The sequence below is a fragment of the Mustelus asterias genome, chromosome 19 (genome assembly GCF_964213995.1).
Source record: "Mustelus asterias chromosome 19, sMusAst1.hap1.1, whole genome shotgun sequence".
Lineage (NCBI taxonomy): Eukaryota > Metazoa > Chordata > Chondrichthyes > Carcharhiniformes > Triakidae > Mustelus > Mustelus asterias.
In genome coordinates this window covers 47,698,084-47,724,788 of record NC_135819.1, presented here as the reverse complement: position 1 = coordinate 47,724,788, position 26,705 = coordinate 47,698,084, and the positions used below count along the sequence as shown (strand labels likewise).

At 44.4% G+C, this 26,705-nt stretch overlaps 1 protein-coding gene across 2 annotated transcripts in view; it reads right to left on the bottom strand.

Moving 5' to 3' along the window:
* Positions 1–26,705, bottom strand: part of trmu (tRNA 5-methylaminomethyl-2-thiouridylate methyltransferase) — a 49,431-nt gene that overhangs the window by 21,336 nt on the left and 1,390 nt on the right. The gene's annotated exons all lie outside the window — the stretch shown is intronic.

Here is a 26,705-nt window from a genome sequence, read left to right as displayed (position 1 = left end):
ACTTTCTTCAGCTGAGAACTTCCAGGCAATAATGTTCCATGGGGTTCTGTTATAGGGTTGTAAACTATTAAATAAATATCAAGATATGAGAAGCTGCTAAAACATTACAAACAATAGATTTCTGTAAAATCAGGGATGTGGTTTCCAACTGACTTTTCTTAGTGATAAATGTTTTGCATTCATTTTAGAGAGATCATAACATTGATTTTCTCAGAACAAGACAGAGATTATAGCCAAATCTGATATGTTGTGTACACAGTGCATTATATACTCAGATGTTGGAGAGAAAAATGACCAGAATACAGTAGAAACATGCTTCCCACGCAGTAACGCTCAACTGGTCACCGAGTCACAGAGGAAATCACAACTTTCACTCTTTTAACTTGTGCAATAGTTTACAGGTATTTGGAACCCAGTTTTGCCCTTTATAATCTAATATGTTAGGCAATGAACTCAACTGTATGTGGGACCAGGGAGTGGTGCTTCAGGAAACATGACACCGGTTAGCAAGTTCTGGAATGGCTGACTGGCACAGTGCCTGATCTGTAATGGAAACTAAATGTGATAGCTCATCCACAGGGCATGGATCAAATGTACAACACTGCAAACAAGCTCAAAAATGACAGTAATGCTGGAATACATTTGCTGCCCATTGCAATCTCAGAAAGGTGTTTCACCATTCATTAATCATTGCTCTGTGCCTGAATTTAAACAGATTATCCCAGCATTTTCTTACAACTAACTTAGTTGCTCTAGCTCACAAACATATATATTCAACACAACAGAGAGCCATAGGGATTAGCTGGAACAGAAGGTATTGGGAGAGAAGGCTGAAATTATAATTATCAATGCAATAGTTTGCCAGTTATAGACGAAAGTAACAGCCAATATTTGTTTTATTTAACCTTTTCAAAGCTTTTACCTAAGTGATAATGTTTTGGACTCATTTAAGAGATCACATCATTGATTTTCTCAGAACAAGGAAAAAGTTATAGCCAAATCTGATTTAGTGTGTTGGTCCACAGTTTATTTTCTTTTCATTAATTCAAGGGATGCGGGTGTCAGTGGCTAGACCAGCATTTATTGCCCATGAGAAGGTGCCACCTTCTTGAACTGCTACAGCCCACAGTGCCGTCAAGAAGGAAGTTCCAGGATTTTGACCCAGTGACTGTGAAAGGAATGGCAATATATTTCCAAGTCGGGATGGTGTGTGGTTTGGAGGGGAACTTCAGGTGGTGATGTTTCCATGTATCTGCTATTCTTGTCCTTCTAGAAGGTAGTGGCCGTGGATCTGGAAGGTGCTATTTAAGGATGCTTGGTGAGTTCCTGCAGTACATCTTGTAGATGGTACACACTGCTACCACTGTGCGCCAGTGGTGGAGGGAGTGGATGTTTGTGGATGGGGTGCCAATCAAGTGGGCTGCTTTGTCCTGTTCGGTGTAAAACTTCTTGAGTATTGTTGGAGCTGCACCCAACCAGCAAGGGAAAAGTATTCCATCACATTCCTGAGTTACACCTTGTAGATGGTGGATAGGCTTTGAGGAGTCAGGGGGTGAGTTACTTGCCCCAGGATTCCTAGGCTCTGACCTGCTGTTATAGTCACGGTAGTTATATGGCCAGTCCAGTTCAGTTTCTGGTCAATATTCCCAGGATATTGTTAGTATGTACACAAATATTTATGTGGAGGATAAAACTAACCAGAGTCATCCAAATTTTAGTGCTTTACTAGTTTCACAAGAAGTTAATGACTAAAAGTCCTCCAGTTAAATACTCTGATGATGTGGTAAAACAGCTGGACATTGTCACTGTGGTGGAGAATGTAACTTTCTGTTCACTGCACACTCCTAAATAACACATTTCACGAGAGGTAACAGACTTGATAAGTAATCACAAAAATTAGTTTCTTTGGGCACATTCAGCCTCAAGTTCTACAGAGATGTAGGCAAAAGATGGAAGATAGAATCACTCCCCCTACCAAAGCAGTTCTCTCAATAACGTCAGATAGGTACAGATGCTGACAGCTTCTGGAAACAACTGTGACTAGTTTGAGGCTGCATTCACAGAAATTTTAAAGTAAACCAGATGCCACGATAGCCAGGAGTTGTTTCATAATGTTATTAGATTACAAGTACATTTTAAAGTTTGAAAAGGTTACCAAGATCACACATCTTCAAAAGGCAGAGTGAGAAGTCTGACACCAATGTAACCTGAAACACTAAGCAGACATATACTCAGGTCATAAAAGATCAACTATTTAGTAACACGGTGCTATATGTGACTGGAAATAATATTAAGAACAAAATATAACAATAAACATATAAACTTCTCCATATTAGCTTATGTAACAAGGTAGGTAAGCTGCACACCACTTCAAAGACATACTTCAAACATTGCTTGTTCCATACTTGATTCAGGAAGGGCATACATTAGGCAGAGGCAATGAAAAAATGACTTTATGTGAACATGCAGTGTATTCTCAGCCTTGCTAAAGTCTGGTTTGGTGAATAATAAAGTACCCTCTACATTTCCTCAACGCTGTAACTTAACCTCAAAAGACTACGGTGATATTTTCATTTCCCACACCAATTATCCTTCTGATCTCTGTCAGGAATAATGATAATTTAGTGTAAACTGATGTGCACTATTGTACCATTGTACTTACTGAGAATTGGATTAATACTGTCAGTCACCATACGTATGAAGGAGACTGTATTCCACCAAGCTGAACAGGACAAAACTCAGACCATGTGGTGAAAAAACAATAAGTTAACCAGCTGAGATAGACTTTCAATCTACCAAATTCACTGAGGGCCTTAATACCCCTTTGAAGAAGTAGTATTCTGCTCAACTCAACCAAAAAGCTGAAGTTGTGCTTGTAAATTGGTGTTCGAGTATACTCGGGAATCCAGGGGATGGAATCTCAGGAGACAAGATTGAAACTCTGTAAGGTGATGCTGTCATTGATTTTGTCTGAGTTGTAGTGGATTTTGCAGAAAATTTCAAGGCAAGACCTTTGAACATGAAGTCTGAAAACCCCTTGTGAAAGAGACAGAGTTTCAACATGATTGGTTGACTCATAGGATACTGTCTGGGAGGGTGGTTGACAAATCCATGGAATCTCTCTTGGTTACATTTACTATTTTTTGTGCACGTGGTGCGTATCTGACCACAGTTTGCCTGTTAGTTCACATTTACCTCATATTAACCCTAAATTTTAGAATAAAATATTATAATAAATTGTTTTATCTTTCTCACCTTGTATAGTAAAGTTTATTTTAGTTTGTTCAAAACCAGTAGAATCTTGTGACTTTATTCACTCAGTAAGTATCTTGAATCTTAAACTTTATCTACTTTGGTCCCTACTTAAGCGTACTAAAACTTGAAGGTCTCGCCCAGGATCATAACAGGTCCCCCCACAAGGATTAGCACAGGATCCACTGTTGTACACAATTTATATTAATAACTTAGACTTTGGAAATGAAAAGACAATTGGGGTGATCTTACCAGCTCGTCCCACTGTTCCATCAGCGAGGTGAGCTGGTAAGATCGGGCAAGAGGTGAAAAATCGGGTTCGCACCTGGTTTTCATCTCTTGCGATGTTACCGGCACTGTTTTGCCGGCTAAATCAATATTCATAACTTAATTTAAATGTAATTAGTGAGTCCCAGATGCTATCGTCCAAGCTCACTTGCTCACCGGTCAAGGTCCTCACTGGCAAGGATCACGTATAGTTGGTGGAGATTTGATGTGATGGCCTCGTTGGTGGGAATGAAGGCTTTTGAAGCCTCCAGGGTGATTGGGGGCCGGGCCTGGCAGTGCCCACTTAGCACACTGGCATTGCCCACCTGACACCCTGGCAGTGCTAAGGGGTGGGACCCGAGGGGGGAACTATGGCCTGGGCAGCAGAAGGCAGGCTGGCGCAGGGAGTGAATGGCAGCAGATCCTGATATTTGTCATTGGGGGGGGGTAGTGAGGGGAACTCTCCCAGTAAACTGGGAGATTGGGGTGCCTGCGCAATGGTGCCCCTAGAGCTCAGCGGCTGGCTTTGCTGGCTAGATTAGGCTCTTCCATACCCCCTACTGGTGAGAATCATATCCTGGCACTTTTTTTTGGCTAAGTACGTACAATTGCATTTTTCAACTCACCAAAAAATGAATCTAAAACTCTCCCATTTTCTCACTCATTCAGTATTTAGAATTTTTTTTGGCAAGATCACCCCCACTGTCTATATTTGCTGATGAAAATAAATGGAGGGGGGGGGGATTAATACTGTGCAATACAACAAAGTACACAAAGACATTAATAAATTTGCACAATGGGCATATAATTAGCAAATTAATTCAAACAAAAGTGCATGTGAACATGCAGTGTATTCTCAGCCTTGCTAAAGTCTGGTTTGGTGAATAATAAAGAGATATTACCTTTTGATTTAAAAAATAGATCACTTTTTATTTAGAAAATAAGAATCTAAAGGAGATAAAGGAGCAGAGGAATCCGGGAACAACAAATATGAAATCACTATATGTAGCAACGCAGGGCAATGAAGCACATAAAAAGTAGAGATTATTTCTAGAGGAATGGAATTGAAAAGTGGAGGGGTTATATTAAACTTGTTTTAAACCTTGGTTAGACTGCACTCAGTGTACATTTGTGGTTCCCCTGTTATAAAAAGCAAAAGGAGGCACTGGAGAGTCTGCAAAAAAGACTTATAAGTATGAAACTAGAATTGCGAAGTTATACCCATCAGTAAATGAAGAACAGACTGGGTCTTGTTTCCTTTAAAGAAAAGGCTATGGGATGACCCAACATAGATCTTGAAGAATATAGAGGGTTAGAACATAGAACATAGAACATTACAGCGCAGAACAGGCCCTTCGGCCCACGATGTTGCACCGACCAGTTAAAAAAAAAAACTGTGACCCTCCAACCTAAACCAATTTCTTTTCGTCCATGAACCTATCTACGGATCTCTTAAACGCCCCCAAACTAGGCGCATTTACTACTGATGCTGGCAGGGCATTCCAATCCCTCACCACCCTCTGGGTAAAGAACCTACCCCTGACATCGGTTCTATAACTACCCCCCCTCAATTTAAAGCCATGCCCCCTCGTGCTGGATTTCTCCATCAGAGGAAAAAGGCTATCACTATCCACCCTATCTAAACCTCTAATCATCTTATATGTTTCAATAAGATCCCCTCTTAGCCGCCGCCTTTCCAGCGAAAACAATCCCAAATCCCTCAGCCTCTCCTCATAGGATCTCCCCTCCATACCAGGCAACATCCTGGTAAACCTCCTCTGCACCCTCTCCAAAGCCTCCACATCCTTCCTGTAATGTGGGGACCAGAACTGCACACAGTACTCCAAGTGCGGCCGCACCAGAGTTGTGTACAGTTGCAACATAACGCTACGACTCCTAAATTCAATCCCCCTACCAATAAACGCCAAGACACCATATGCCTTCTTAACAACCTTATCTACTTGATTCCCAACTTTCAGGGATCTATGCACACATACACCTAGATCCCTCTGCTCCTCCACACTATTCAAAGTCCTCCCGTTAGCCCTATACTCAACACATCTGTTATTCCTACCAAAGTGAATTACCTCACACTTCTCCGCATTAAACTCCATCCGCCACCTCTCGGCCCAACTTTGCAACCTGTCTAAGTCTTCCTGCAAACTACGACACCCTTCCTCACTGTCTACCACACCACCGACTTTGGTGTCATCAGCAAATTTGCTAATCCACCCAACTATACCCTCATCCAGATCATTAATAAATATTACAAACAGCAGTGGCCCCAAAACAGATCCCTGAGGTACACCACTTGTAACCGCACTCCATGATGAATATTTACTATCAACCACCACCCTCTGTTTCCTATCCGCTAGCCAATTCCTGATCCAATTTCCTAGATCACCCCCAATCCCATACATCTGCATTTTCTGCAGAAGCCTACCATGGTGAACCTTATCAAACGCCTTACTAAAATCCATATATACCACGTCCACTGCCTTGCCCCCATCCACCTCCTTGGTCACTTTCTCAAAAAACTCAATAAGGTTAGTAAGGCACGACCTACCTGCCACAAAACCATGCTGACTATCACCTATCAATTCATTACTCTCCAAATAACTATAAATCCTATCCCTTATAATTTTTTCCAACATCTTGCCGACAACAGAAGTGAGACTCACCGGTCTATAATTCCCGGGGAAGTCTCTGTTCCCCTTCTTAAACAATGGGACAACATTCGCTAACCTCCAATCTTCTGGTACTATACCAGAGGCCAACGACGACCTGAAGATCAGAGCCAGAGGCTCTGCAATCACTTCTCTTGCCTCCCAGAGAATCCTTGGATAAATCCCATCCGGACCAGGGGATTTATCTATTTTCAGACCCTCCAGAATATCCTGCACATCCTCCTTATCAACTGTAATACTGTCTATTCTACTCCCTTGCAACTCAGTGTCCTCCTCAGCTATATTCATGTCCCCTTGCGTGAACACCGAAGAGAAATATTGGTTCAATGCTTCACCAATCTCCTCCGGTTCCACACATAACTTCCCTCTGCCATCTATAACTGGCCCTAAACTTGCCCTAACCAACCTTCTGTTCTTGACATACCTATAGAACGCCTTAGGATTCTCTTTAACCCTATCCGCCAAAGTCTTCTCATGTCCCCTTTTAGCCCTTCTAAGCTCGCTCTTCAACTCCCTCTTAGCCAATCTAAAGCTTTCTAGTGCACTACCCGAGTGCTCACGTCTCATCCGAACATAAGCCTCCTTTTTCTTTTTAACCAACAAAGAAACTTTTTTGGTGCACCACGGTTCCCTAGCCCTACCAATTCCTCCTTGCCTGACAGGGACATACCTATCACAGACTCGCAGTAGCTGCTCCTTGAAAAAACTCCACATGTCGGACGTTCCCAGTCCCTGTAAACTCCTAGTCCAACCTATGTTTCCTAATTCTCTCCTAATAGCCTCATAATTACCCTTCCCCCAGCTAAAACCACTGGCCCGAGGTTCATGCCTATCCCTTTCCATCACTAAGGTGAACGTAACCGAATTGTGGTCACTATCACCAAAATGCACACCAACTTCCAAGTCTAGCACCTGGTCTGGCTCATTTCCCAGCACCAGATCCAATATAGCCTCACCTCTAGTTGGCCTGTCTACATACTGAGTCAAAAAACCTTCCTGCACGCTTTGAACAAAAACTGACCCCTCTAACGAGCTAGAGCTATAACAATTCCAGTCAATATTAGTCAAGTTAAAATCCCCCATAACAATTGCCCTATTACTTTCACTCCTAAGCAGGATTGACTCCGCAATCCTTTCCTCAACATCTCTAGAACTTTTAGGAGGTCTATAAAAGACTCCCAACAGGGTGACCTCTCCTCTCCTATTTCTAATCTCCGCCCATACTACCTCAACAGATAAGTCCTCATCAAACCTCCTCTCTGACACTGTGATACAATCTCTGACCAATAATGCTACCCCTCCCCCTCTTCTACCTCCTTCCCTACTTCGACTAAAACATTTGAACCCCGGGACCTGCAGCATCCATTCCTGCCCCTGCTCTATCCATGTCTCTGAAATAGCCACAACATCGAAGTCCCAGGTACTGATCCACGCTGCAAGTTCACCCACTTTATTGCGAATACTCCTGGCATTGAAGTATACACATTTCAAACCCTGCTCCACCCCACCTCTGCAATGCCGTGCATTGCAGTCCCCATCCATGCATCCCTCACTTTCAGCCCCACTACTCAGGATCCCTCCCCCCCCCCGAATCAGTTTAAACCTCCCTGCATGGCCTTAGCAAATTTACCCCCCAGGATATTGGTCCCCTTCTGATTAAGGTGTAGACCATCCTTCTCATAGAGGTCACACCTTCCCCAGTACGAGCCCCAATTGCTTAAGTACCTGAACCCCTCCCTCCTGCACCATCCCCTCAGCCATGAATTCAAACCTTCCCTCTCCCTATTCCTCTCTAAACTATCCCGTGGTACAGGCAAGAGTCCAGAGATAACCACTCTGTCAGTCTTGGCCTTTAGTTTCCACCCCAACTCCATAAATCCCTGCCTAATATCCCCTTCCCCTATCCTCCCTATGTCGTGTGTCCCCACATGTACAATAACTTGTGGTTTATCTCCCTCCCCCCTAAGAGTCCTGAATACCCTGTCAGACACATCCCGGACCCCAGCCCCTGGTAGGCAACACACCAACCCTGAGTCCCTACCTTTAGTTCCGACCCTCCTATCTGTCCCCTTAATTGTGGAGTCCCCAATCACAAGGCCCAGTCTTTTACAGCCCCTAACCACCTGAGCTTTCTCACTCGGCTCACCCCCAGAGATCTGCTCTCTATGCTCAGTTGATTCCTCCTCAACTGTAGCCTCCAGCACCGAAAACCTATTATGGTTGAATACAGAAGATATGCAGAGTATTTCCACTTTTGGGGAACAGCAACATGAGAGGCTGTCAATACAAGATAGTCACCAGTAAATCAAATAGGGAGCTTGGGAAAAAAAAAACTTATTTATCAAGCGAATGGTGAGAATGTAGAATTCACTACCATGGAACGGTTGAGGTGAGTTGTACAGATTTGTTTTTAGAGGGAAGATAAGAATAAGAGGGAGAAAGGAATATAGGCTTATAGTATTAGATAAAGAAAGAAAGGGTGGCACAGCAGTTAGTGCTGCTGCCTCACAGCACCAGGGATCTGGGTCCAATTCCAGCCTTGAATGATTATCCATGTGATGTTTGCGCGTTCTCCCCGTGCCTGTGTGGGTTTCCTCCAGGTACTCCAGTTTCCTCCAACACTCCAAAGACTTGTACATTAGGTTGATTGGCCATGCTAAACTGCCCCTTAGTATGATTAGGTTAGGGGATTAGCAGGATAAATGCTTGGGAGATATGGGGATAGGGCCTGGGCAAGATGCTCCATCGGAGAGTCATGCAGACTCGAAGGGCTTAATGGTCTATTTCGACTGTAGGGATTCTATGATTGTAAGAGGGGCAGTGGCCCCCATGGAGCACAAAACAGTCAAAGGGCATGTGTAATTATGCACAATCTTTGGTTAGTGACTGAAACTTTGTTTGAATTACATTTTTCCAGAATTTCCAAAAGTGCACACGATGTTATTTCACTACAGATTACATGCCAGTGCATCTCAGTGGTATCTGTGTGGTCACAACAAACAGATCCAGCAACTGAAAATGCTGGAAACACACACATCAGGTGTGCTAGCATCTGTGGAGAAACAGTTAAAGTTTCAGGTCTGTGGGCTTTCATCACAGACCTGAAAAGTTTACTTTGTTTTTCTCCCCACAGATGCTGCCAGACCTGCTGAGTGTTCCCTGCTATTGTCTGCTACTTCAGATTTCCAGAATTCGCAATGTTTTGCTTTTGTGTTAAGACCTGGCAACACTGCACTGCAACACTGACATCCCATTTCCGCCTTGAAAGCTGTAAATATAGCAAAGAATATAAAATAGCAAGGGCATAGGTTGCTCCAAATTTCATGTTTTCCTTAAATCCATTTCCCCCTTGCTTCATCTATAGTATTTCACTGGCCTGTTGCTGATTGGCATCTTCGTAAAGTTGCCATGCTTCATATGCTAGCAAGACAGTGAGTCTGGACAGCTTATTCAATGGCGTAAGGCACCAATCATACAATCATAGAATCCCTACAGTGCAGAAGGAGGCCATTTGGTCCATTGAGCCTGCACCGACAACAATCCCACCCACACCCTATCCCCGTAACCCTGCAAATTCCCCTGAAACAAAGGGGCAATTTAGCATGGCCAATCAACCTAACTTGCACATCTTTAGAGTGTGGGAGGAAACTGGAGCACCTGGAAGAAAGCCACACAGACACAGGGAGAACATGCAAATTCTACACAGTCACCCAAGGCCAGAATCGAACCCCGGGTCCCTGGCACTTTGAGGCAGCAGTGCTGACCACTGTGCTACCGTGCCGCCCAATGCTGAGTTTGATCCTCTCTTCACCCAGTATTCATAGAATCATAGAATCCCTACAGTGCAGAAGGAGGCCATTCAGCCCATCAAGTCTGCACTGACCACAATCCCACCCAGGCCCTATTCCAGTAACCCCCACATATTTACCCTGCTAATCCCCCTGACACTAGGGTCAATTTTAGCATGGCCAATCTACCTAACCCGCACAATCTTTGGACTGTGGGAGGAAACCGGAGCACCCGAAGGAAACACACACAGACACGGGGAGAATGTGCAAACTCCACACAGACAGTGACCCGAGGCCAGAATTGAACCCAGGTCCCCAGGGCTGTGAGGCAGCAGTGCTAACCATTGTGCCACCATGCCAACCCATGTACGTATTCAAATACTTACACTTCATTAACAGAAAACTGGAATCGGAATGACAACCAATTTGCCCCTTCTGAACTTCGTGGCCCCGAGGTTAACTAACACTGCCAATCCTGGGTCAAACTGAGGCCTTTAATGCGAAACTGCTAACTGACCTGGCAGTGCCATCGGGGAATTTGGTTGCTCAAAATTTCACATCTTCAAATTCATGCTTAGGTTTTTAAATGCTATCAGGTTGTTCTAGAGCCCCCTCTGGTGGTGCCCCTAGTGAGAAAGAACCAAAGCAACCAGTTTATTCTGGAGCCATTGTTTTCTTCTTGAGCTTAGAAAATTAATCAGGCAGCCACGGTTCATTAAAAAAATTACAAGAAGAGGTCAGTTTGTGCGGAATTAGTGACGAGTGATTACATTTCTCAACATGGAACACAAATAAAGAGAGTGTTCAACTAGTCATTATAAATTGCTGGACAGGAATGAGCAGTGTGAGACAAATATCAACCATAGTAAAACACTCCAACGCACTTCACTGGAGTGTTAGCAAACAAAACTGGAGACCAAACCACACTAGAAAATACTAGTTAAACAAGCAAAATCCTACAGATGCTGAAAATCTGAAATAGAAACAGAAAATACTGGGAACATTCAGCAGGTCAGGTGGAGAGAGAAACAGTGTTTTGCTGTAACATGATGTGGAGATGCCGGCGTTGGACTGGGGTAAACACAGTAAGAAGTTTAACAACACCAGGTTAAAGTCCAACAGGTTTATTTGGTAGCAAAAGCTTGTGTGGCTTTTGCTACCAAATAAACCTGTTGGACTTTAACCTGGTGTTGTTAAACTTCTTGCTGTAACATCACAGACCTGAAATGTTAACTGTTTCTCTCTCTACTTTTGCTGACAAGCCAGTTCAGTATATTATCTATTTTCAGGGAAATATTAATATTTTGAATATTAACAATTACTCCTGCTCCACATCTTCAGTCTATTTTATTTATTTGAACTTTGACTTCATATTGTTTCCAGATTATTGCTTTAATTTAAATTTTTTTTAATTTAAGTAACTTTAAAACTGAGCAGCATTTACTTAGGCTAGTGGAATGATCCCATGATTTACTAAAGTCAAGGTGGTTCTAGAAAGTTTAAATCAGGTGATGTAGGTGCATTAAGGGTACATTACATGTAATAGGACAAATATACACTTACAACTACATAAGATGCTTTTGTTGGGGTTCCAAACATGTTACATTTCTCAGCTCAATATCTTAGGCCTTTCTTTACGAAGCTAAATTCTCATTGCAAACTGCCACTTATTGACTGTTTCACTCTCTCACCCCTTCAATTTGACAAAACATTTCACATTTATATACATGTTAAATTATAATTCTGTATTAGAAATTATTAACTTATGCTTTATCAATAACTTTAGTTTTCTTAACACTTGCTACCACATAATTCAAGTCAAATAAAGAAAATGTGTGAATCGGTATGCAATGAAATGTTTTTAATTATACTTACTGAAGTTATTAAAAGGGTCATTCTTTAGGATAAGTCTTAGATCAACAATCTCAAAATTGCAGATGATGTGAAACTGGGAAATATTGTGAAGTGAGAGGAGGATAGTGTAGAACTTCGAAAGGACATAGACAGGTTAGTGGAATGCACAAACAAGTGGCAGATAAAATTTAATGCAGAGAAGCACGAAATGGTTCATTTTAGTCGGAAGAACACAGGGAGACAAAAAACAAAGGGTACAATTCTAAAGAGGGTGCACGAGTAGAGAGATCTGGGTGTAAATGTGCACAAACCATTGAAGGGGGCAGAACAGGTTGAGAGCACGCTTAATCAAGTATAGGGCCAGGGTGTAAGTAACTTAAACTTCTTACAGGTACTGTCGTATGGGAACCACACTTCCCATCTCCACTCCTAGACATATAATCTCATGGATCCCTCTTAAATAAAACTTTAATATTGGAGTCATAGCCTGAACTAACCTTATAGAAACATCCACATTGGCCCGTGCAGCTGATCTCGCTGCTTTCCCTGTTCTCTTCGTGCCATGCCTCGAGAGGAATGTGCTGCAAATCAGCCTTTTCCAAGTCACAATTTCACATAAAGCATTGGATTACACGGAGTATGAATGAATGGCAAGTCCGCTACATGATGAGTGATAAGTGCAGTCTGTTTCACTGTAATGATATTATTCAGCACATTGAAACCCCTTTCACAATCAGCCTTGCTTGCAGCAAAAGTGTCTACTGCAAGGACAAGCTTTTTTAAGTTTTCCAGGAACGTATTTTCCTCCAGGAGCCTTGAATTCCACAAATCCCAAGTGTGCTTCCTGTTGATTGATTCTCAGTTGATCAGCCAACGCTCTTAATTTCTTTTCTCTAAAGTAGGGATTCTCTGAACTCTCTTGCCATTTTTTCAGGATTCACAATCAACAAACTGTTAATTAACTTCTTTCTCCATGTGTACTTTGATCAGCTTTGTTTGATGCAGTTGGGAATAGTTTTGTCCTCATGTTGTAAATGGCTGCTTGAATGAATTGAGACCTGTTGATTCCAGGGCTTTTTCCAGTGCTGTTTAGTTTGTTGCTTTTGAGCATCATGAATTGTTCAGCCTTCTGGGCTTGTTCAGAGTGAACTCCTGGACCTGTTGTTAGACTTTTGATTTATATTTACATTAGGCTGTCTGCTTTTGGAATGGTCAGTTCTCATTGTTGTAACATCATGGGCAAGTTCTGTCAGCACATCCAGCATTAAAGAAAGGTTTCTGATAAAATTTACAGAAGTGCGTCGCGATTCTCAAAAAAAAACTTAAGTGCCCAACAGGTGGGAAAACAGGAGATTCTCCCACCCATTTTGGGGGCACACTTAGTTTCACGAAGCTCCGGCATTCTGTGCCCCACAGAATTCCTCAGGGGGATTCATGCTGGTAAGTGGGAGGTGGGGCCTAATCCCGTTCGAGAGGCCAGGATCAGTGCATTGAGCAGGCCACTGCACATGCAGCGATCTGTCATTGGGGAGATCAGCGCATGCCGCACTACCACCCCAGCCCCCGCCATCGCTGGCTTCTCGATCACTGACCTCCTCCCGATCACCGGCTTCCCAAGCCACACACTTCACGATCACCGGCCGACGTAACCATCCCTCCCCCCAATCACCAACCTACCCAATCTCCACCACCCCGCCCCGTCAACCAGGCGAATTTCCCCCCCACCCCTCCATGTGCAGCCCTGATTGCCTCCTCCCTCCCTCTCTCACCAATCCCATGCAGTGGGTCCCCACTACCACCACCGATCAGCTCCCCAGTAGGCCCTGCCCCTCTGCACTGTCCAGTGGGCAGTGCCAGGCTGCCAAGCTGTCACCACCCAAGGGGCACCCCCTGCCCCCAACCTCCTCGGGGGGGGGGGGGGGGGGGGGGGGCCTCAATGGCTTCTGGCCCCACCAGTGAGGTGATCATATCTGCTCCCTGTTGATAGGAACCAGTTATAGAGACTTATAAAATTCTAACAGAACTAGACAGGGTAGATGCAGAGAGGATATTCCCGACGGTGGGGGAGTCCAGAACCAGGGGTCACAGTCTGAGGATTCGGGGGTAGACCATTAGGACGGAGGTGAGGAGACATTTCTTCACCCAAAGAGTGGTGAGCCTGTGGAATTCATTACCACAGGAAGTAGTTGATGCCAAAACATTGAATGTATTCGAGAGGTGGCTGGATATAGCACTTGGAGCGAATGGGATCAAAGGTTATGGGGGAAAAGCAGGATTAGGCTATTGAGTTGGATGAACAGCCATGGTTGTTATAAATGGCGGAGCAGGCTCGAAGGGCTAAATGGCCTCCTCCTGCTCCTGTCTTCGATGTTTCTATGTAATCCCTGCTGGTGGGAACCTCTCCCATCGGGGGTGAGACACAAGCGAGCCCATAGACTGCCATCCCGGGCTCACTAATCATACTGGAATTTCAATATGGTAATCAGCCTCGTGCCGATTTCCGGCACGACGCTGATTACCTTAAAAAAAACATTGCCTCGGAGACTCGCGAATGGAGTCCTGTAACAGGCTGATGTCTCCCAGCCTGCTACACTACTCAAGCAGCTCAGCCGGCCGGGAGAATCACCCCCCCACAACTTTGAGTGTAGTCTTTGAAATTTAACATGTTCATGACATGACATGGCTTGGAGGGCCGAAGGGCCTGTTCCTGTGCTGTGATTTTCTTTGTTCTCTTTGGTCTTTGTTCACTTCCGACTCCCGACCAGTCTTACGAGGCCTTCTCGAAGTTTCCGCCAGAGCAGGGTATGTTTGCTAGACTGCACAGACTGCTCTCCACATTGACAACACCCACCTTAAATTGAACACTATGTTGATTTTTTGGAAGGACAATGCATGATTAATTGGCATGAACACTCAGTTCATGAGGTTTTGATGATCGACTATATAACAAATATAATGAGTCCCAAAAACATCTCAAGTCTTTTCCAACTCCGATGACCTCCAAAGCTTCATCAACAGCATGTTCCGGTCTATAGTTGAGGCAATGCCATAATATCACATCAGGAAAGTTCTTTTGTAGTAGCTTTGACTCCTAGCATTACATTTCACTGTCACTACAAAGGCACATCAATACCTTCACCATGCAGCAAGCATTTAAAAATTTCCCCTTTACTGGCTTCTGCTGTTGCACTTTGCAGCCCAATCAAATCCAGAGGAGTTGTAACCAGCCTCATAATTTCAAATGGAATGAAGAGAGACGTTTTTCCACCGAGTAGTCATTTTTGACTTAATGTTGATGATTTTGTTAACAGTTTTCTTTTAAAATTGGCTCATGAGTTTGTGAGAGGAGGGAGCATGGGGAGAGGTGGGTCGGTTAATCGTGGAATGATGTTAGCAAGTTAGTTCCAATTTCTTGAACAGTAATTTGTGTGTTTCGGAAGGGTCGCCTTCTTTCTGCAATAGGATATTTGGAACCTGATGCATTTTATTCAATGGAATTGGTGTTCTTGGTGACAGTTTAGCTGCACATTTTTAAAAGTTGCTTGAAAATAACTAACTGCACAGTTTTGAGCATCCTTACATCTTTGGTAGTTAGGGACAAGCATATTGACATCACAGTGTTTTGAAGTCAGCTTCCTTATTGGATGCTTCTGGCTGACTGATGAGACATTGGGCGGAATTTTACCGGCACGTCTGCCCGAGGTTCGTACGATCCCACCCAAAGCCACCAGAGAATGCCGTTCTCCGAGCCGAGCCTGTCCCTGATACCGGGGGGGCGGGCATGCCGGTAAAATTCTGGCTTCTTGTATGTGTGATCGTATTGCTGCTCATTAAGTGGATGAGAATATAGGTCAAGTACCACAGGTCACAGATATGTGCATTAATTTTGACAAATCTTAAACATGATCATTGACCATAGTTGATATTTCTTTTACAGGAACAGTTTGCTTTTTTAATCCCACTTGTGGTACAGTGCAGCCCCATTTTAACGCGATGGTTGGGGTCCATAAAATGTTATCGCGAATGTTATGGGGGTCGCGCTAAATCACTAAACCGGAAATAACAAAAAGGGTCCATCGCGCGATCGCGTCATATCCGATTTCGCGCTAAATCGGGGCACGTAAAATCAGGGTTCCACTGTAATAACACTAATAAATTATAGATTCATTTTTTTCATTATATCTAGGGTTGTGTCCCATTAGTTAATCCATTGGTTTACATGTCATTATGTATCAAAGTTGTGGAGAAAATTAACATTTCTTAACACAAACCTTCAATATAACAAACCTTAACAAACCTTCAATATAAAATTGAAATTCTAAATGTGTCAATTAATGGGTATTCAAACATCTGGAGCTTGAATTTTCTCATGCTTTACATTTAGACTTGATTAGATATTGCTCTGCAAAATCGCAGAACAGTTCTACATTTCAGCAACCTTTTCAAGGGCCAATATGATAATGCTGAATAAAACTGTGGCATAAAAATGTTTATTGAATATTTAGCATAAAATTTTACCATCCTTTCCCATCACCTTTTAAAATGTGTATGTCTAGTGCTGGTTACTGAAATATTAATTGCACTTTGGCTTATTTATGGCTCTCTTTGAACATGTGGCGCTGACTCCTTGTCAGGAAGCAATACCCTTTGGTATTCTAAGAGTGTTGCAGAAGTCAGTCACACTATTGGCCTATGTTGCACAAGGATTTAGGCAGAATTCCTATCAATTTGAACATGCAAACACTACAGGCCCCACCGGACATGATATTAACTTTATATAGTAGTAAAATTTCTGTTTTTGTAGCAAGTAAATATTAATAGATCAGGAGAAGTCTAGATACCACATAGCATAAGGTAAATTAAAGTTTATTTATTAGTCACAGGTAGGCTTACATTAACACTGCAATGAAGTTACTGTGAAAGTCCCCTAGTTGCCACACTCTGGCACTTGTTCGGTACACGGAGGGAGAATTTAGCATGGCTAATGCACCTAAGCAGCACATCTTACGGACTGTGGGAGGAAACCCACACAGACACGGGGAGAACATAAAAGCTCCGCACAGACAGTGACCCAAGCCGGGAATCGAACCCAGGTCCCTGGTGCTGTGAGGCAGCAGTGCTAATCACTGTGCCGCCCCTCCTAAGAATACATTTATTACTGTAGGTACAATTAAATGTCCAGGTCCTGCTATTTAACCTACATTCTAATCAACTTATCATCATCTGATTTGACGACAAGTACCATCAAATGATATAGGTCAAATGACTGGGATGTTTAGATCGGAGATTGAATGCTCCTGCCAAATTAAATTATTTAGTATCTTTCAAGATGTGAGTATGTACATTATAAGGTATTAAATCGGCAGTAACAACAATATTGATTTTTTTTATAACTGTCTTCTCGTACATTGGAATTGATGCCATATCTCAGCAGTTGTATTTATAATAAAAAGTGTTGTGATTTTTGATAAAATGGCAAATTTTTAGGGGACACTATGTGGCCTTGTACAAAATTGGCACCTGTGCTTTCTTTCCTTGCAGTCACAACAGTGAACTGTGCCCCCCACTCCACCACCTTCCCTTTGATATTGGCGCACATAACAAAACTCATTCTGCACAAGGCTGGAAAGAAAATGAGAGGGAAGCTTGCTCTCAAGACAACAGAGCTTCTGAACTGGATTGAGGGGTGGATTGTGGATTGTGACAATGGGTGCACCTACACAGATTGCAGCAGTTCAAAAAGGGGCCTCACTATCACCCTCTCAAGAGCAATCAGGGATTGGCAACAAACACTGGACTTGTCAGCAAAACCACATACCATGAAAGAATAAATAAGAAGTCCGATTGACCCTGTCCAACTGTTTTATGTATTCCTGACTGGGAAACTGCTTTTGGGCATTGTTGTATTGCTGATGGCATTAGCTCGCAAGTTCTCAATGAACTCGCCCACACAGAGAGGCCAACTCTCAAATGATGCTGCAGGATAGAACTCACCTTCTGAGAAAGATGATTTATCCATGATTCCGGCCCAAAATATCAATACAAGACTCTCACCCACTGGTCTCATTTCAGCAACACCAGACAAAAAATAAAAAAAATCAGAGTGAATAAATGACCTGGAAAATCACTGGAACGTCATGAGGGAAACACAGCCAGAATGCTTTGGCCCTAGCTCACTCTGTTATGGAATACTGCCCTACTTCGTGGGCTATCAGCACCACAAAAAAACTTGTGGATATGCAGTTAACCATGAGAATGGTGTCAGGGATGCTCAAGTCCAACTGAGCGGCTCCTGGTGTTGTTTTAAATTCACCATGACCCCCACAGTGGTCTGTGAATGAAGATTTCTCCAGCAATGCTGATCCTCCCAGTTATGAAGACTTGTTATGAGCCCTTGTTGCCAGTGTGTTTTGGGAACCCAACACATTTACATGGTGTCAGGAGTTGGCACAAAGACTGCACCGCAGCGACCTGCTCATCTTTGAAGAAAACATAGGAGACAGTTGGGAAACGCTCGAGAAGGAGTGGCACATTTACTGTGGTGCTGCACTGTCTGACAAGTCGAAAAGGTTTACACCTTATTAAACTTAGAGGACTCCGGGGTCATCAGAAGATGCGAGTCATTTGTTTGAAGAGGGAAAGGGGAACCTGAAATCAATTTTTAAAAGTTCATCTTCCGATAAAAAAAATAATTCTCAACAGGCATGCATTTCATAGAATCCCATACTGCAGGAGGAGGCCATTCGGCCCATCGAGTCTGCACTGACCACAATCCCACCCAAGTCATATCCCCATACATTTACACTAGCTAGTCCCCCTAACACTAAGTGGCAATTTAGCATAGCTAATCCACCTAACTTGCACATCTTTGGACTTTGGACTGTAGGCAGAAACTGGAGCACCCAGAGGAAACCCACACAAACACAGGGAGAATGTGCAAACTCCACACAGTGACCCAAGCTGGGAATTGAACCCGGAACTCTGGCATGTGAGGCAGCAGTGCTAACCACTGTACCACCTGTTTAATTCAACAAATCAAACAGATGAATCAATACAATCTTACATAGCCACTTTGAAAATCTTAGCAAAGAAATGTGCATTTGGAACTCTCATGAATGAACTAGCCAGTGATCAAATAGTTTAAATGAACAAAACAGAGATTTTAGGTGGGAAACAGAAGTATTTGCAGTACATGACATGCTTTCCGCCATTCGCAGTGGCCAGCACCCTCAGAACAAAACAGCTTGTTTTTCTTATGGAAAAAAAAACAACAAATGTGGAAAATGGAATCGCTTCATTAAATGGTGAAGATTGTAACTACAGCAGTCTTCCTCAGTCATCAGTCCTTCACGGGTAAGAGCGTCAGCAAGGGGAATGAACTGGATCTCAGCCAAAGCAGCGAAGTTACAAAGCCTCCAACAGCAAGCTATTGCAAGAGTGTCAACGTTGTCACATAAAAGGGCGAGATCTTCACCACCTTCATCACAATTCTCAGTAATGCAGGACCAAAGATAAAGAGTGACAATGGAGCAAGGTGTAACGTATTGTTCAGCCAAATGCGACAGGAACTAGATCTAAATACAGCACCAGACCCCAGCACCCAGGTGGACCTAGTGATTAATAGCAGACAAACCATCCACACCAAAGGTGTGGCCACTGCAACAGGGCAGCTTCGAGTTTCATATGGATGACCAGAATGTAGGGTCACTATTAGGTCTCTGAGACAGCATTACATTAGAGTTCATTCAATTTGGTTCAGAAGTGCATGCTTTACACCAGGCCCCAGAAATAATAGCCTACAAAGACCTCTTCAACTGTGGCATCATTGGTAAGCTCCCAATTATACACCACGTGAGACTAGACGTTTCAGTACCACCAACACTCTGTGCTCAATGAAGAGTGCCAGCAGGCATGAAGCAGAAAGTCGTCAATGGGCTGCATTGGATGACAACACTAGGTGTTATAACTCCTATAGATGGGGCCACATAATGGATTTCATAATGGTGACTGCAGTAAAGAAATATGGCACAGGAAATGCATGGAACAATGTGCTGCTCCGATCCTGTCACCCTATGAAGGCAGTGGAACAGGTCACAGAATACTACAGTGCAGAAGAGGCCCTTCAGCCCATTGAGTCTGCACCGATGCAGGAAAGACCCTGACCTGCAGACATGCCAAAAGCTCAGATGTTCAGCATCCCCTAATTGAAATGTAGGTTCTGACAGATCCCGTTAGATGAAGAATCTTAGAACTGACCACTTCATGTCTCCTTTAGGCAGATATCGATTTCTTTATATGCCCAATGGGATCTCTACTGGCAGCAAGGTCTTCCAGCAGTGCACGGAGCAACTCTTTGCAGGCCAACCTTGTGAAATTATTGTTGATGACATCCTGGTTTGGGGTTCGCACAAACATGATGCACGGCTTCATCATTCCTGATAGAATCAGGATCATACAGCTGAAGCTTAACCCTGCAAAATGAGGCTCTTTACGTGGGTCATCTATTCATAGCCAATGGTGTAAAACCTGACCTAGAAAAGACAATGACTAGATGACAGATGGCCATTCAGGGTGGACAAGCATGCCCTGCAGCATTTTCTTGATATGACAAATTATCTTTCTCAGTTGATCCACGATATAGTGAGGTTACTGGACCCCTTCGCCAACTTCTCCACCAAGACGTCAAATGGTTCTGGCAAGAGCACCACATAGCACTCTTCAACAGACTCAAACTGGCACTCGCAGCACCACTAGTGTTACAATACTTTGATGTTCGAGCACCTGTAATTGTAACAGCCGATGCCTCCCAGTACAGACTTGGCACAGTCTGCATCCAGAATGGCAGACCAATAGCCTTTGCTTCAAGGGCCCTCACTGATACTGAGACTCGTTATGCACAGATCGAAAAAGAACTTTTTTTTAAGTCTTCAACTGTTAGAAATTTCATTTCTTCATATATGGTCATCCTGTAACTGCTGAAAGAGATCAATCACTTATAACGGCACTGCATTATGCTAAAGCTGCAATGTTACAATCTCAGCATCACCTACAAACGTGGTGAGATGTACTTGGCTGATGCCCCCTCCAAAGCCTTCTTACCCACGACAGACCAAGCAGATCGTGAGGAAGACATTGACACTTTGACAATAGAAGTGCTGACCTCTTGCAGAATTCAGAAACTCAAAGATGCCTTACAGGAGAACATCACATGCAGACAATTGCACAACATCATTATGAGGAGAGAGCTTTCCCAGGAGCTTGGCCATCAGAAATGAACTAACCATTAAGGATGGACTGATACTGTATGGCCAGTGATTCATCATCCCTATCTCTCTTCAGAGGTATCATACCCAGCAACTTCACCAGGTGCACCCCAGGTTGGAAGCAACCATATACAGGGCCAAGGAAAAACCGTATTGACACTCCACATATGTAGATGTGGAAAGGAAAGTTTCCAGATGTGCACCAGGCAATGCACTCAAGCAAAAGAACCGCTGCACTTACATGAGGTCCAGGACCTTTTAAAAGTTTATTTATTAGTCACAAGTAAGGCTTACATTAACACTGCAAGAAGTTACTGTGAAATTCCCCTAGTCACCACACTCCAGCATCTGTTCGGGTCAATGCACCTAACCAGCATATCTTTCAGACTGTGGGAGGAAACCGGAGCACCCTGAGGAAACCCACGCAGACATGGGGAGAACGTGCAAACTCCACACAGACAGAAACCCAAGTTGGGAATCGAACTTGGGTCCCTGGTGCTGTGAGGCAGCAGTGCTAACCATTGTGCCCCCATGCTGCCCCTCCTGTGATCAATCACGGCAGCTGACATTTTCAAACGGAATGGTAAGCAACATTAAGTCTTAGTTGATTTGTATTCCGGATGGTTTGAACTTGACTACCTATCAAACACGACAAGTAAAACAGTCATCATCAAGAGACATTTCACAACTCAGGATCCCGCAGAGACTCATGACAGACAACAGTCGCCAATTTATCTCCACTGAACTTCGAAACTTTGCGCACACATGGGACCTTGAGCATATCATCCCTACACCCCCAGTCAAACAATCTGGCAGAACGCAGAGCTAAGCATCTTTTAGAGAAATGTGCACAATATCACACAGACTACCATGCTACACTCCTCAGCCTGTGGAATCTTCCATCACTGGGCCTGCCCTCGTCAGCACAACGACTCTTTTCCAGGCACAGCAGGGGCATGGTTCTTTCTGCTAAGGCTCTGCTGCAGCCCAGACTTGAAACCAACACGAATGATGCCCTCATGCAACGCCAATTGCAAAGCAAAATGCACCCGATAGAGATGCGCACAAACTTGGCCCTCTAACACCACACATGGCCATAACCAGTTGGTGGTGGTACACAGCCATGCCCTGCAACTGAACAGTTATGTGGCAATCACAGACAGTGTCCACTCTGTTCACAATCATCACCACCTCCTACAGGTATCAGAACCAGCACCAACAGATAACACAGAACTTCAGTCATCCCACCTATAGCACAGCCCCGCTACACCAGTGGACATGCAGACTCCTCCAGAGGCCAACACAGCAAGCCCTGCACCCAATGAACATATTGACGGAACACTCCACACTGAGGACACCAGCTTGAGAAAGATCACAACATCACCAGCTGGCATAACCATATGCTCAGGATGCCTGAGCAAATCGAACACAAGGTTCCAGCACTGCATTACTATCTAGTCTAGAACAGGCTTTTGAATATCATCTTTCTACAATGAAAAGTGGGGGAGGGGAGACATGATGGGTTATGCACCAGCTGCAACAGCTTAACCCGTGCCTCAGTAGAGACATAAATAGTTATGCATTGTCAGCCTGTTTGATGTGTATGTTACAAGATGGTCAGTACATAGTTTCCAATTATTCATGCCAATACATCTCATGGCACGATTTTGTTCCAACCAAATAGGAAAGATGGAGACCAAGTGGTCAGTTGATGATGCAACTACAAAGAGAGTCAGGTTTTGGGAGCACAGGAATTCTCCCTGTGAGTGGGGGCAGAATGCAAGCATGAAGTAGCTGCTAAGCTCGTGAATAAACTACTGTTCATCAGACGTACTTGTTGTCAGTGCTTCAGGAACCCAACACATAATGGGTGGCAGTGGTTAGCACTGCTGTCTCACAGCACCAAGGATCCAGGTTCAATTCCGGCCTTGGGTGGCTGCGAGTGTGGAGCTTGCACATTCTCTCCATATGTCTGTGTGGGTTTCCTCCAGGCGCTCCAGTTTCCTCCCACACTCCAAAAGGTGTGCGAGTTAGATGCATTGGCCATGCTAAATTGTCCCAAGATGTGCAGCTTAGGTGGATTAGCAGGGCAAATACATGGGGTCACAGGGCTGGGGCCTGGATGGGATTGTTGTCAGTGCAGGCTTGATGGGCTAAATGGCCTCCTTCTGTACTGTAGAGATATGTTAACTATAGAAAACATTTACAGACAGCTCAGGAGGTCATCAAATGAACAGCCAGATTAGACATCCCATTTATACCACTTTTACCCAAGCAGTAGCCTGACGTACTGCACAGGTGGGTGTGTGTACCCTCTTACTATTCAGACAGTAGCTCTGCAGACACCTGGAGGATAGTTTGTATAGTAAGAAGTCTCACAACACCAGGTTAAAGTCCAACAGGTGTATTTGGTAGCACAAGCCACTAACTTTCGGAGCGCTGCCCCTTCATCAGGTAAGTGGGAGTTCTGTTCACAAACAGGGCATATAAAGACACAAACTCAATTTACAAAATAATGGTTGGAATGCGAGTCTTTACAGGTAATCAAGTCTTAAAGGTACAGACAATGTGAGTGGAGAGAGGGTTAAGCACAGGTTAAAGAGATGTGTATTGTCTCCAGCCAGGACAGTTCGTGAGATTTTGCAAGCCCAGGCAAGTCGTGGGGGTTACAGATAGTGTGACATGAACCCAAGATCCCAGTTGAGGCCGTCCTCATGTGTGCGGAACTTGGCTATCAGTCTCTGCTCAGCGACTCTGCGTTGTCGTGTGTCGTGAAGGCCGCCTTGAAGAATGCTTACCCGAAGATCAGAGGCCGAATGCCCGTGACCGCTGAAGTGCTCCCCAACAGGAAGAGAACACTCTTGCCTGGTGATTGTCAAGCGGTGTTCATTCATCCGTTGTCGTAGCGTCTGCATGGTCTCCCAATGTACCATGCCTCAGGACATCCTTTCCTGCAGCGTATCAGGTAGACAACATTGGCCGAGTTGCAAGTGTATGTACCGTGTACCTGGTGGATGGCGTTCTCATGTGAGATGGTGGCATCCATGTCGATGATCCGGCACATCTTGCAGAGGTTGCTGTGGCAGGGTTGTGTGGTGTCATGTTCTCCTGGAGGCTGGGTAGTTTGCTGTGGACAATGGTCTGTTTGAGGTTGCGCAGTTGTTTGAAGACAAGAAGTGGGGGTGTGGGGATGGCCTTGGCGAGATGTTCGTCTCCATCAATGACATGTTGAAGGCTCCTTGGTTCTTTGTTTGTTTGCTCCAGAGGAGATGTTGTAGCTTCTCCACTCCGGGGAAGTACTGGACAACGAAGGGTACTCTGTCCGCCGTGTTTGTCTTCTGAGGAGGTCGGTGTGGTTTTTCGCTGTGGTGCGCGGAACTGTTGATCGATGAGTCAAGCGCCATATCCTGTTCTTATGAGGGCATCTTTCAGCGTCTGGAGGTGTCTGTTGCGATCCTCCTCATCTGAGCAGATCCTGTGTATACGGAGGGCTTGTCCGTAGGGGATGGCTTCTTTAACGTGTTTAGGGTGGCAGCTGGAGACCTTGGTGAGATGTTAGTCTTCATTAGACAATAGATGGAGGTGGAGGAGTGGATAGGGAAACAGATCCTGGAGAGATGCAGTAATAGCAGAGTTGTTGTGATGGAAGACTTTAATTTCCCAAACATAGATTGGAATATCCCTAGGGCAAGGGGATTGGATGGGGAGGAGTTCGTTAGGTGTGTTTGGGAGGGTTTCCTGACATAGCATGTGGACAAGCCTACAAGAGGAGAGGCTGTACTTGATCTGATACTGACCAATGAACCTGGACAGGTGTCAGATCTCTTAGTGGGAGAGCATCTTGGGGATAGCGATCATAACTCTATCTCCTTTATGCTTGCATTGGAAAAAGAGAGGATCAGGCAAGCTAGGAAAGCGTTTATATGGAGTAAGGGGAAATATGAAGACATAAGGCAGCAAATTAGAGTAGTAAATTGGAAGGAGGTATTCTCGGGTAAATGTACTGAAGAGAGGTGGCAGTTTTTCAAGGAGTGTCTGTCTAGAGTTCTACAGGACAACGTTCCGAGCAGACAGGGAGGAGTTGGTCGGTTAAAGGAACCGTGGTGCACGAAAGCTGTGAGGGACCTAGTTGAGAAGAAAAGGCAAACGTACAAAAGGGTCAGAGAGCTTGGCGAAGATAGGGATCTAGATGAGTATACGGCTTGTAGGAAGGGACTAAAGAAGGAAATTAGGAGAGCCAGAAGGGGTCACGAGAAGGCCTTGGCAGGTAGGATTAAGGAAAACCCTAAGGCGTTCTATAAATATGTGAAGAGTAAAGGGATGAGACGTGAAGGAATAGGGCCTATAAAAGGTGAAGGCGGGAAAATCTGTACGGAACCAGTAGAAATGGCAGAGATGCTCACAGAGGAGAAGGACCTGGGTGGATGTACTGCGGGCTTGCGGTGGACTGAAAAGATTGAGTATGTGGAATTTAACAAAGAGGTTGTGCTGGAATCTTTGAATGGCATCAAGGTAGATAAGTTGCCGGGTCCAGATGGGATGTACCCCAGGTTACTGTGGGAGGCGAGGGAAGAGATTGCAGAGCCTCTGGCGATGATCTTTGCGTCGTCGATGGGGACGGGGGAGGTGCCGGAGGATTGCGGATGTGGTTCCTATTTTCAAGAAGGGGAATAGGGATAGCCCAGGAAATTACCGACCGGTGAGTCTAACCTCAGTGGTTGGTAAGCTGATGGAGAAGATCCTGAGGGACAAGATTTATGAGCATTTAGAGAGGTTTAGTGTGCTCAAGAATACTCAGCATAGCTTTGTCAAAGGCAGATCGTGCCTTATGAGCCTGATGGAGTTCTTCGAAAATGTGACTAAACACATTGACGAAGGGAAAGCGGTAGATGTGGTTTATATGGATTTTAGCAAGGCGTTCGAAAAGGTCCCCCATGCAAGGCTTCTAGAAAAAGTGAGAGGGCATGGGATCCAAGGGGCTGCTGACCTGCCCTGTGGATCCAGAACTGGCTTGCCCAAAGGAGGCAGAGATTGGGTATAGATGGGTCTTTTTCTAAATGGAGGTCGGTCACCAGTGGTGTGCCCCAGGGATCTGTTCTGGGACCCTTGCCGTTTGTCATTTTCATAAATGACCTGGAGGAGGAAGTGGAGGGATGGGTTGGTAAGTTTGCCGACGACACGAAGGTTGGTGGGGTTGTGGATAGTCTGGAGGGATATCAGAAGTTACAGAGGGACATAGATAGGATGCAAGACTGGGCGGAGAAGTGGCAGATGGACTTCAACCCAGATAAATGCGTTGTGGTCCATTTTGGCAGGTCAAATGGGATGAAGGAGTACAATATAAAGGGAAAGACTCTTAGTACTGTAGAGGATCAGAAGGACCTTGGGGTCCGGGTCCATAGGACTCTAAAATCGGCCCCGCAGGTGGAGGAGGTGGTTAAGAAGGCGTATGGTGTGCTGGCCTTTATCAATCGAGGGATTGAGTTTAGGAGTCCGGGGATAATGATGCAGCTATATAAGAGCCTCGTCAGACCCCACTTGGAGTACTGTGCTCAGTTCTGGTCACCTCATTACAAGAAGGATGTGGAAAAGAT